The sequence below is a fragment of the Eleutherodactylus coqui genome, chromosome 1, assembly GCF_035609145.1.
Source record: "Eleutherodactylus coqui strain aEleCoq1 chromosome 1, aEleCoq1.hap1, whole genome shotgun sequence".
In the NCBI taxonomy this organism is placed as follows: Eukaryota; Metazoa; Chordata; class Amphibia; order Anura; family Eleutherodactylidae; genus Eleutherodactylus; species Eleutherodactylus coqui.
The window spans coordinates 37,957,066-37,969,530 of record NC_089837.1 but is presented as its reverse complement, the minus strand read 5'-3'; the positions used below and the strand labels follow the sequence as shown (position 1 = coordinate 37,969,530).

The 12,465-nt window shown below is 49.1% G+C and overlaps 1 pseudogene; it reads left to right on the top strand.

Annotated features, from left to right (window-relative positions):
* Nucleotides 1-12,465, top strand: part of LOC136612155 (zinc finger protein 850-like) — a 460,849-nt pseudogene that overhangs the window by 354,567 nt on the left and 93,817 nt on the right.

The window sequence follows — 12,465 nt, the reverse complement described above, 5'->3', positions numbered from 1 at the left end:
CTGTCTCTACCCCTGGCCACCGCACTGGCTCGGCCTGTGCCCACACCCTGACTTGGGCCTCCGCGTCCTCGCCCGCGTCCACGTCCTCTAGGCCTACCCCTACAGCATGGTGTATTACCAGTAGTGCAGAAACAGAACGCTGTAATTAAATGTGCCGCTTATTGGCCTGTGGTTGGAGGCTGACTTCGCTTACCGAACGCACAGCAGAGCCAGGAAATAATTTTGCGCAAGCCTGCTGTAACACTTAGCTGGCTGCGTATGAATTAGGAGGACAACTACACCCAGCACAGACCCAGTACACTGAGGACAGTCACAGGCAGCCCAAATAGATTTTTTTCCCAAATGTTTTTGGAAAGGCCCACTGCCTATATTCAATAAATATATGTCTTCTGTCCCTGCCTCACAATATATGTCTTCTGCCCCTGCCTCACCAACACTACTGGCCCTGGAGTATGTATAATTACTGCAGGGCGCAATGCTCTGCACGGCTGATATACAAAAAAAAAAAAGTGCAACACTGCAAAAAGCAGCCTCCACAGTACTGCACACGGTTAGATGTGGCCCTAAGAAGGACCGTTGGGGTTCTTGAAGCCTAAAATAACTCCTAACGCTCTCCCTATAGCAGCTCCAGCACCAGCAGCACTTTCCCTGATCTGTCAGAATGCATCTGTGGCGAGCCGCGGGAGGGGCCGATTTATATACTCGGGTGACACCTGATCTCGCCAGCCACTCACTACAGGGGGGTGGTATAGGGCTTGAACATCGCAGGGGGAAGTTGTAATGCCTTCCCTGTCTTTCTATTGGCCAGAAAAGCGCGCTAACGTCTCAGAGATGAAAGTGAAAGTAACCCGAACATCGCGTGGTACTCGTCACGAGTAACGAGCATCTCGAACACGCTAATACTCGAACGAGTATCAAACTCGGACGAGTACGTTCGCTCATCTCTAGTAATGACTGATTTTCGTTTGCTGCTTCCAAATCCTAGTTACCAATGTTTGTAATAAATAGGGGCTGAGACGAATAGAATCTATACTTATAGAACATTTCAAAACTTTTCTAAATTCCTATGAAAAGAAATATGCAAAAAATTCAGCATTGAATACATTTGTTCTGTCCTCCCTATGAGTGGAGCATAGCAGGACATAGACTACATTACATACATGTGAAAAGACTGGAAGCATGTAATACAGCCATGAGAGATTATAAGCGCGCATGCGCATACACTAGGACACATGCTCTGCTACCTGAGTAACACACATAGGACTAGAAACTATAGAAGTGGTATAATGATGGAACTGGAAACATAATATACACAGGATGCTAAGAGTAGGACATCAGGTAGAAGTTATCACATACCGGCGATGCCGCTGTGAGCCTGGATAATAAAGGTTTCCAGAGGGTCTCTAGAGCAGTCCAGACATGGAGGGAATGTGCCAGAAAATGGCTGCTGTGGGCTGAGCTGTTGATGTCACCGAGGGCTGAGCTGATGATGTCACTGAGGTCATGGGTAAAAGATACAGCATCCCTCAGAGGACAAAATAGACTGAGGCTCAGTATATAAATGCCCACTAGATGGAGCCCTAACAGAAAGTCTATCTAGTAATGCCAGAAATAAAGTAATACCATATACCTTATACAGTACAGACAATCTTACTGAACAGAGACTGCCAAAGGCATGACAATATTATACCGTCTTTATAATGCATATATTTCTATAAGCCGGAGTCAGAGCCAGTACATTTCTCTAACTCTGTCTCCACAGTTTCATGTCTGAGTGTCCCCAGCAATAGTAACCATGTCATCTTGTAGATATGATACCTTTTAACCCCTTGAGTGGCAGGTTTCCTACCACCCTGTCGTGCCCACCAGGGCAGGTTTTTTAAAATGGTCCTAATTAGAGATGAGCGAACGTGTTCGTCCGAACTTGATATTCGTGCGGATATTAGGGTGTTCGGGATGTTCGTTATTCGTAACGAACACCATGCGGTGTTCTGGTTACTTTCACTTCCTTCCCTGAGACGTTAGCGCGCTTTTCTGGCCAATTGAAAGACAGGGAAGGCATTACAACTTCCCCCTGTGACGTTCAAGCCCTATACCACCCCCCTGCTGTGAGTGGCTGGGAAGATCAGGTGTCACCCGAACATAAAAGTCGGCCCCTCCCGCGGCTCGCCTCAGATGCCTTGTGAGTTAGTGAGGGACAGTGCTGTTTGTACCGGAGCTGCTGTAGGGAAAGAATTGGTAGTTAGTGTAGGCTTCAAGACCCCCAAAGGTCCTTATTAGGGCCACTGATAGCTGTGTGTTGGCTGCTGTTAGCAGTGGCAATTTTTTTTTCTCCTCAAAATCGCCTCTGCAGAGCGTTGCACCCGGCATTAGGGACAGAAGTGTTGCATAGGCAGGGAGAGTGTTAGGAGTGAGTGTAGCCTTCAAGAACCTCAACGGTCCTTTCTAGGGCCATATTTATCCGTGTGCAGTACTGTCCAGGCTGCTGTTAGCTGTGCTGCATATGTTTTTTCTTCTCAAAATCGCCTCTGCAGAGCATTGCACCTTCCATTGATACTGCAGGGAAAGAATTGTGTAGGCAGGGCCACAACACAGTTATTATTCATTGAATATACGCAGTGCGGCCTTTTGCTTGAAAAACAAGTGAAAATAATTCTATTTGTCCTGCCTCTGTCCGTCCTAAGGGCGGTGGACACGTGTCGGCTGCGTGTCCAACGTTTAAAAATCAGACGCACCCAGCTACGTTTTACTCCTGGCTTCGCCATTTGCTTTCCTTAATTTGGAAAAAAAATACCTGCTCTGCCAGAGTTATAATAACTCTGCTACCCTCAAGTTCTGTGCCACATTAGCAGGGCCACAGCACAGTTATTAAACTTCTCATGTTCATTGAATATACGCAGTGCTGCCTTTTGGTGGAAAAAAACCTGAAAATAATTCTATTTGTCCTGCCTCTGTCCGTCCTAAGGGCGGTGGACACGTGTCGGCTGCGTGTGCAACGTTTAAAAATCAGACGCACCCAGCTACGGTTTACTGCTGGCTTCGACATTTGCTTTCCTTAATTGGGAAAAAAAATACCTGCTCTGCCAGAGTTATAATAACTCTGCTACCCTCACGTTCTGTGACACATTAGCAGGGCCACAGCACAGTTATTAAACTTAGATTATTCATTCACTAGAGGCAGTGGGGCCTTTCGTTTTCAAAAAAGGGAAAAAATTATATTTGGCCTGCAGTCTTGCGCCAATTTATTTCCTGCCTGTGAAATCAAATCACTGGTAATACAGCATGCTGAGGGGTAGGGGTAGGCCTAGAGGACGTGGACGCGGCCGAGGACGTGGAGGGCCAAGTCAGGGTGTGGGCACAGGCCGAGCTCCTGATCCAGGTGTGTCGCAGCCGACTGCTGCGCGATTAGGAGAGAGGCACGTTTCTGGCGTCCCCACATTCATCGCCCAATTAATGGGTCCACGCGGGAGACGGTTATTAGAAAATGAGCAGTGTGAGCAGGTCCTGTCCTGGATGGCAGAAAGTGCTTCGAGCAACCTATCGTCAACACGCAGTTCTGCGCCGTCCACTGCTGCAAATCCGAATCCTCTGTCTGCTGCTCCTCCTTCCTCCCAGCCTCCTCACTCCACTACAATGACACCTGCTCAGGAGCGGGAACACTCCCAGGAACTGTTCTCGGGCCCCTGCTTAGATTGGGCAGCAGCGGTTCCTCTCCCACCAGAGGAGTTTATCGTCACTGATGCCCAACCATTCGAAAGTTCCCGGGGTCCGGGGGAAGAGGCTGGGGACTTCCGCCAACTGTCTCAACAACTTTCTGTGGGTGAGGAGGACGATGACGATCAGACACAGTTGTCTTGCAGTGAGGTAGTAGTAAGGGCAGTAAGTCCGAGGGAGCAGCGCACAGAGGATTCGGAGGAAGAGCAGCAGGACGATGAGGTGACTGACCCCACCTGGTGTGGAACGCTTACTCAGGAGGACAGGTCTTCAGAGGGGGAGTCAAGGGCATCAGCAGGGCAGGTTGCAAGAGGCAGTGCGGTGGCCAGGGGTAGAGGCAGGGCCAGACCGAATAATCCACCAACTGTTTCCCAAAGCGCCCCCTCGCGCCATGCCACCCTGCAGAGGCCGAGGTGCTCTAAGGTCTGGCAGTTTTTCACAGAGACGCCTGACGACCGACGAACAGTGGTGTGCAACCTTTGTCGCGCAAAGCTCAGCCGGGGAGCCAACACCAACAGCCTCACCACCACCACCATGCGCAGACATATGATGGCCAAGCACCCCACAAGGTGGGACGAAGGCCGTTCAGCGCCTCCGGTTTGCACCCCTGCCTCTCCCCCTGCCTCTCCCCCTGTGCCCCAACCTGCCACTGAGATCCAACCCCCCTCTCAGGACACGGGCACTACCGCCTCATGGCCTGCACCCACACCCTCATCTCCGCTGTCCTCGGCCCCATCCAGCAGTGTAGTTCAGCGCACAGTCCAGCCGTCGCTTGCGCAACTGTTGGAGCGCAAGCGCAAGTACGCCGCCACGCACCCGCACGCTCAAACGTTAACCGTCCGCATAGCAAAATTCATCAGCCTTGAGATGCTGCCGTATAGGGTTGTGGAAACTGAGTCCTTCAAAATTATCATGGAGGCGGCGGCCCCGCGCTACTCAGTTCCCAGTCGCCACTACTTTTCCCGATGTGCCGTCCCAGCCCTGCACGACCACATCTCCCGCAACATTGTACGCGCCCTCACCAACGCGGTTACTGCCACGGTCCACTTAACAACGGACACGTGGACACGCACAGGCGGGCAGGGCCACTACATCTCCCTGACGGCACATTGGGTGAATTTAGTGGAGGCTGGGACAGAGTCAGAGCCTGGGACCGCTCACGTCCTACCCACCCCCAGAATTGCGGGCCCCAGCTCGGTGGTGGTATCTGCGGAGGTGTATGCTTCCTCCACTAAAGCACCCTCCTCCTCCTCCTCCTCCTCTGTCTCGCAATCAAGATGTGTTAGCAGCAGCATGTCGCCAGCAGTCGGTGTCGCGCGGTGTGGCAGCACAGCGGTGGGCAAGCGTCAGCAGGCCGTGCTGAAACTACTCAGCTTAGGCGATAAGAGGCACACGGCCCACGAACTGCTGCAGGGTCTGACACAGCAGACCGACCACTGGCTTGCGCCGCTGAGCCTCCAACCGGGCATGGTCGTATGTGACAACGGCCGTAACCTGGTGGCGGCTCTGCAGCTCGGCAGCCTCACGCACGTGCCATGCCTGGCCCATGTCTTTAATTTGGTGGTTCAGCGCTTTCTGAAAAGCTACCCACGCTTGTCAGACCTGCTCGTAAAGGCGCGCCGGCTCTGCGCACATTTCCGCAAGTCCCACACGGACGCTGCCACCCTGCGCACCCTGCAACATCACTTTAACCTGCCAGTGCACCGACTGCTGTGCGACGTGCCCACACGGTGGAACTCTACGCTCCACATGTTGGCCAGGCTCTATGAACAGCGTAGAGCTATAGTCGAATACCAACTCCAACATGGGCGGCGCAGTGGGAGTCAGCCTCCTCAATTCCTTTCAGAAGAGTGGGCCTGGTTGGCAGACATCTGCCATGTCCTTGGTAATTTTGAGGAGTCTACCCAGGTGGTGAGCGGCGATGCTACAATCATTAGCGTCACCATTCCTCTGCTATGCATCTTGAGAAGTTCCCTGCAAACCATAAAGGCAGCTGCTTTGCACTCGGAAACGGGGGCGGTGGAAGACAGTATGCCGCTGGATAGTCAGGGCACCCTCCTGTCTATTTCTCAGCGCGTAGAGGAGGAGGAGCATGAGGAGGATGAGGAGGAGGGGGAAGAGACAGCTTGGCCCGCTGCTGACAGTACACCGGCTGATTGCCTGTCATCCTTTCAGCGTGTATGGCCTGAGGAGGAGGAGGAGGAGGAGGAGGATCCTGAAAGTGATCTTCCTAGTGAAGACAGCCATGTGTTGCGTACAGGTACCCTGGCACACATGGCTGACTTCATGTTAGGATGCCTTTCTCGTGACCCTCGCGTTGCACGCATTCTGGCCATGACGGATTACTGGGTGTACACACTGCTCGACCCACGCTATAAGGAGAACCTGCCCACTCTCATTCCCGAAGAGGAAAGGGGTTCGAGAGTGTTGCTATACCACAGGACCCTTGCGGACAAGCTGATGGTAAAATTCCCAGCCGACAGCGCTAGTGGCAGAAGGCACAGTACCGAGGGCAAGGTAGCAGGGGAGGTGCGGAGATCGAGCAGCATGTACATCCCAGGCAGTGCAACAGTCTTTAAGGGCCTGGCCAGCTTTATGGCTCCCCAGCAAGACTGTGTCACCGCTCCCCAGTCAAGGCTGAGTCGGCGAGAGCACTGTAAAAGGATGGTGAGGGAGTACGTAGCCGATCGCACGACCATCCTCGGTGACGCCTCTGCCCCCTACAACTACTGGGTGTCGAAGCTGGACACGTGGCCTGAACTCGCGCTGTATGTCCTGGAGGTGCTTGCTTGTCCTGCGGCTAGCGTCTTGTCGGAGAGGGTGTTTAGTGCGGCTGGGGGAATCATCACAGATAAGCGTAGCCGCTTGTCAACCGACAGTGCCGACAGGCTAACACTCATCAAGATGAACAAAGCCTGGATTTCCCCAGACTTCTGTTCTCCACCAGCGGACAGCAGCGATACCTAAGCAATACGTAGGCTGCACCCGCGGATGGAAGCTACGTTCTCTCTCACCATCCAAAACGGGGACATTTCTGCTTCATCAATCTGTGTCTAATATTCCTCCTCCTCCTCCTGCTCCTCCTCCTGAAACCTCACGGAATCACGCTGAACGGGCAATTTTTCTTAGGGCCACAAGGCTCACTCAAATAATTTTTCTGAACAATTTTTATAAGTTTCAATGCGCTTAAAAGCGTTGAAACTTTAACTTGAGCCAATTTTTCGTTAAACTGGGCTGCCTCCCACTATACTGCTGCTTCAGAATTGTTACTGGGGCCTGTCTTGAGTGCTACTATTGCTGACATGGAACGAAGACTGCGCTCCCGCTATACTGCTGCTTCGGAATTGTTACTGGGGCCTGTCTTGAGTGCTACTATTGCTGACATGGAACGAAGACTGCGCTCCCGCTATACTGCTGCTTCGGAATTGTTACTGGGGCCTGTCTTGAGTGCTACTATTGCTGACATGGAACGAAGACTGCGCTCCTCCTATAATGCTGCTACTGATATGTTAGTGGGGCCTGTCCTAATGCTACGGCTGAAATGTTACGAATTCTGGGCTCTGCCTATACCGCTGCTAATGGTATGTCTCTGGGGTGTGGAAACAGAGGCTTCCCAAAGACATGATGGCGGCGAGGCCATTTCCCACCAATGCGGTTACTGTTAAGGTGCATATAACCACGGACATGTGGAGAGGACACGTAGTGCCTCAAAAACATCCCCCTCCTCCTCCAACAGGGAAAACATTCTTGGCAAATGCCTTTGCATTGGTTCGTCTGGTGGCAGTCCAAGAATTTCACCTTTACCGACACAACAAGAGAGCCCCACCACCATCCCCCCGCCACGGCCCACTTAATCCTGGCCGCATTCCGAAAACCAACAAAATACAACCGTGCTACTAGGTCCGCAGTCACCACCACATTACCACCAACGCGGTTACTGTTAAGGTACATATTACCAGTCTGACTGGGGCATGCAGACACCTTGACAGAATGAATAGTGTGTGGCACATAGGTTCCCCATTGCTATGCCCACGTGTGCAGCTCCTGATGGCGGTGGCACAGGATTATATTTTTCATTGCTTCTGTACAGCATTGTGGGCTATCGCCCCGCCCCTTTTAAAGAGGGTCGCTGCCTAGCCGTGCCAACCCTCTGCAGTGTGTGCCTGCGGTTCCTCCTCATGGCAGACGCACTTCTAAATAGACATGAGGGTGGTGTGGCATGAGGGCAGCTGAAGGCTGCGCAGGGACACTTTGGTGTGCGCTGTGGGGGGGAGGGGGGGCGGTTGGTCAGCATGTAACCCAGGAGAAGTGGCAGCGGAGTGTCATCCAGGCAGTGATTGTGCTTTGTTGTAGCTAGTGTGGTGCTTAGCAAAGGTATGCCATGCTAATGAGGGCTTTTCAGAAGTAAAAGTTGTTGGGAGGGGGGGGGGGCCCACTCTTGCCGGTATTGTGGCTTAATAGTGGGACCTGTGAACTTGAGATGCAGCCCAACATGTAGCCCCTCGCCTGCCCTATCCGTTTCTGTGTCATTCCCATCACTTTCTTGAATTGCCCAGATTTTCACACATGAAAACCTTAGCGAGCATCGGCGATATACAAAAATGCTCGGGTCGCCCATTGACTTCAATGGGGTTCGTTATTCGAAACGAACCCTCGAACATCGCGGGAAGTTCGTTTCGAATAACGAACACCCGAACATTTTGGTGTTCGCTCATCTCTAGTCCTAATCATTGAATTTCAACTAGTTTTGCAGTTGCGTCTCAAGAGCCATAACTTTTTCATTTTTCCATTGACATGGCCATATAAGGGCTTGTTTTTTGCGGGACAAGTTGTGATTTTTTAAACAGGGGGGAGGAAAAAAAGAAATGGGGAAAAAAGAAAAAAGGGGCTATGTCATTAAGGGGTTAAATAATGTATTAACTTCCTTCTCTGGGTCATTACGACGCACAAGGATACCACATGTGTGACTGTATTTTTGATTTTTTTACAAAGTAAAGGGAGACAAGTGTTTTTTTTATATTTTTTTAATAATTTTTTTACTTTTTTTTTATTTTTTTTATTTTTTATTTTTTGTCCCTTTAGGGGACTTCCACAGGGACCCATCAGGACCCCTGATCACATTCCGGGGGTCCGATGATGACAGCCCTTTACATGCTGCAGTGACAACCTTTTACATGCTGCAGTCACAGACTGCAGCATGTAAAGGGTTAACACAGCAGAGATCGGAGGTTTTCTCTGATCTCTGCTGTAAGAGCCAGTACCTAGCTGTCCTCTGACAGCTAACAACCAGCTCTCCCTGCCACAGAGACCATCGGCTTGCTTCTGACAAGCCTATGGTCTCTATGGCAACCTGTAAACAAAGCAGGACATTGCCGATATGCCGGCAATATCTTCTGCTGGTTTTTCAATGCCCTTGCTTTGTGCTCTGTGGGTCTGTGCAGGCAGAGCACACTGTCACAGCTTGTGGCATTGTGCTCTGCAGCTCCCATAGTGATACATAGCCCGGAAATCTTCCGGGCTATGTCGCTATGAGCAGTGGAGCTCGTCCCTGGAATTTTTCCGGGCATGCCACTCAAGGGGTTAATGGCTAACAAAAATACATGATGTTAATGCAAGCTTTTGGTGCTTCAATGGACCCTTCTCATCTCCGCTGCCTGAGATTACGGAATCAGCTGAACTGACTGTTCTACTTTGTTTCTGTAATTCTCTTAATACCAGAACCCTCCGGTTTATCCAGTTCTCTCATATTCTCATCCAAAGCGGTCCTTCTCCTGAATGACCCACCAAGGATGGACAAAGAAAGGAATGATGTTACCAAAAGAATATTAAACTTCACCTTGGAGATCATCTACCTGCTGACCGGGGAGGTAAGCTTTTCTGTATTTTATGATCTTTTTGGGGAATTTTCATCTCCACTTTTCAAAAGTCATTACATTGTTATTTTTCCATGGATATGGCCGTATGAGGGCTCGTTTTTTTTGCCTGGCTAGTTTTGCTTTTTATTGGTACCAAAGTAAAAATAATGCATTGTATAACTTCTAGTAAATTTGTTTGAAGGGGAGAGAGAAAAACACCCCAATTCTGCCACTGGTTTTTGTGTCCCTTTTTTTTCTTTCTTCTAAACAGCATTAATCATGCAGCATAGATGACATATAAAGTTTTCCTGCCTGATGGTATGATTATGACAATACAAAAATTTCTATATATTTTTTTTTTTAGTTTTTTCCACTTTTGCATAATAAAAACCATTTTTTCGAAAAACATTTTTGCATCGCTGTATTCAAGGTCCCATAACTTTTTAAAAATTTTTTCCATGGAAGGAGCTCAGTAAAGGGTTTTTTTTTCACGTGATGAGCTGCAGTTTTCTGGTACTATTTTGGGTTACATACAGTTATTTTGATCATTTTTATTGCATTTTTGGGAGGAAAAATGAACAAAATAAGCTTTTTTTTTACTCTGTTTTTTAGAAGGTTTTTTAAAATGGTATTTGCTATGGCGGTTAAATAGTGTGTTTATTTTATTGTACAGGCCGTTATGGACATGGCGATACTCAACGTGTTTTTGTTTTTGAAAAGAGGGGAAAGTTGGCAAAGGTTTTTTTTCTTACACTTTTTTTTTATACGAACTTTTTTTTATGTCCCTGTAGGGAATTTCAACTAGCAATCCTATGATCGCTATTAGAGATGAGCGAGTACGCTCGGAAACAGCAGTTACTCGAGTGATCATCGCTCATCTCAAGTAACTGCTTACTGGTCCGAGCGCGCTCGGGGGGGGGGGGGTGGCGAAAAGAGAGAGATCTTTCTCACTCCCCCCCCCCCCTCGCTGCCGCCCGTCGCCCCCCCCCCCTCGCACGTTTGGACCAGTAAGCAGTTACTCGAAATGAGTTATGCTCACTTGAGTAACTGCTGTTTCCAAGCGTGCTTGCTCATCTCTAATTGCTATACATAGCGATCATAGGGCTATGACAGCCGGTTGCCAAGACAACCCATCGGCCCTCCTCGATTACATCACAGTGGGCTGATGACATGAACTCTTTATGATCTCTAAATTGGTGTTAGGAGGGGGGAGGCTTGTGTGTTATCTCTCCTTTGAACTTGCAAATGAGGAAGATGGAACAATACCTCTGCAGCGCCACCTATTGGATGGCAGCATTTCTTCAAATCAATCTATGAGTTTTTACCAAGACTGTAAAACAATGATTGGGAAGAGCACCCCTTCTAGGTGCCTTCCTTGGAGAGAGACTATGCTATCCCCCAACCCACTTACCTCCCAGGTGTCTCCACACACCCCCTGGGTGCTCTCCCCAAGGACGTTCCTCTTGACCTCCTTCAGACATTTCATATTCTCCACTGATGCAAGAACCCCGCTCCGAGGTTCATTCCATTTTTGAGGTTATCAAAAATGGCCATACATTTATACTTTCAAATTCCTCTGTGACGCTGCGACTTGAAGTTGCCCTTCAGTATAATGAATCTCACCTGTTTCATGTTGTGCCCGTGACTGCAAAAATGTTTTGCCACAGGTATTCTGTCTTTTTCCTCTCAGACTCAGTGGCGATGAGATCTCATCCTGGCTCTCCAGTTTTTATCCTGTTTCCCAAATATAAAGCCCCCAGACAGGACATTTACTACAGAGGGTCAGGTACACAACATCGGACATGGAACATGTGAATGTCCCCGGGATCTTATAGTCTTTCTGTGTGTTGGGGTTATGTATCCTGTCTGCGGGCAGTAGATGTGAGCAGATCTTGCAGCTCCTTACTTTACAGGCATAAGTTTTTTTTTGTATGTCAAAAGGCAATGCACTCCTGATTATACAGTTCCTCAAATTTTAGGGTTGCCTGTAACACAGAAGGGGAGGGTCCGGGAATATGGTTTTCAGACGTTCATCCTTGTGTAGGTATGATGGAGTTTTTTTTGCTGTCTTCCTTAGTATCTCCAGCTGTGAATTTAGGGTCACTACTACAGGCACATATCCATTTTTTCTTTCTCCATGTATTGGATTAGTTGATTTCTTGGTATCCTGGTGGCTCTGGTGATTTGGTCACCAATTAAGATGGGATGGTAGGCCCTGACTTAAAAATGTCTATTTGAGATTGAAGCAGTAGTATGTATGCTCTGCTGCCAGATGTCTCACTAGAAGGAGGAATACCAGGTTTAGTAGCCTACATCTCTCTCCACACACAGGATTATACAATGGTGAAGAAGACATTGGATGACTCTGTGACTCCCAACAGCCATCTCCATGAGTCAGGAGGATGGAGCAGGAGCCAGACCTCCATCACAGAGGCTCCTCCTCACTTACCGATACATGAGCAGAAGATCCTAGAACTCACCAACAAGATCATTGAACTGCTGACTGGAGAGGTAACACTGCTGGGAATGCTGGGAAATTATACAGTAACAGCACTAGAGGAGTCTGGGTAATGACAGTATCATTGTGTTGTCAGGTTCCTATAAGGTGTCGGGATGTCTCTGTCTATTTCTCCATGGAGGAGTGGGAGTATTTAGAAGGACACAAGGATCTGTACAAGGACATCTTGATGGACAACCACCAGCCTCCGATATCACAAGGTAAGGAGATATAGACATACTTATTGACATTATTTTTTAAGGATCTTGTTGCCTATTCCTGTGGAAAAAGGCAGGCATTAGCAACCATAAATAAAGCCTTACAGCCTTCAAGTGCAGTGCCTACACACATGCAGAATATGACATGTAATTTAGGCTCCTTTCACATGATGTAAGAGCC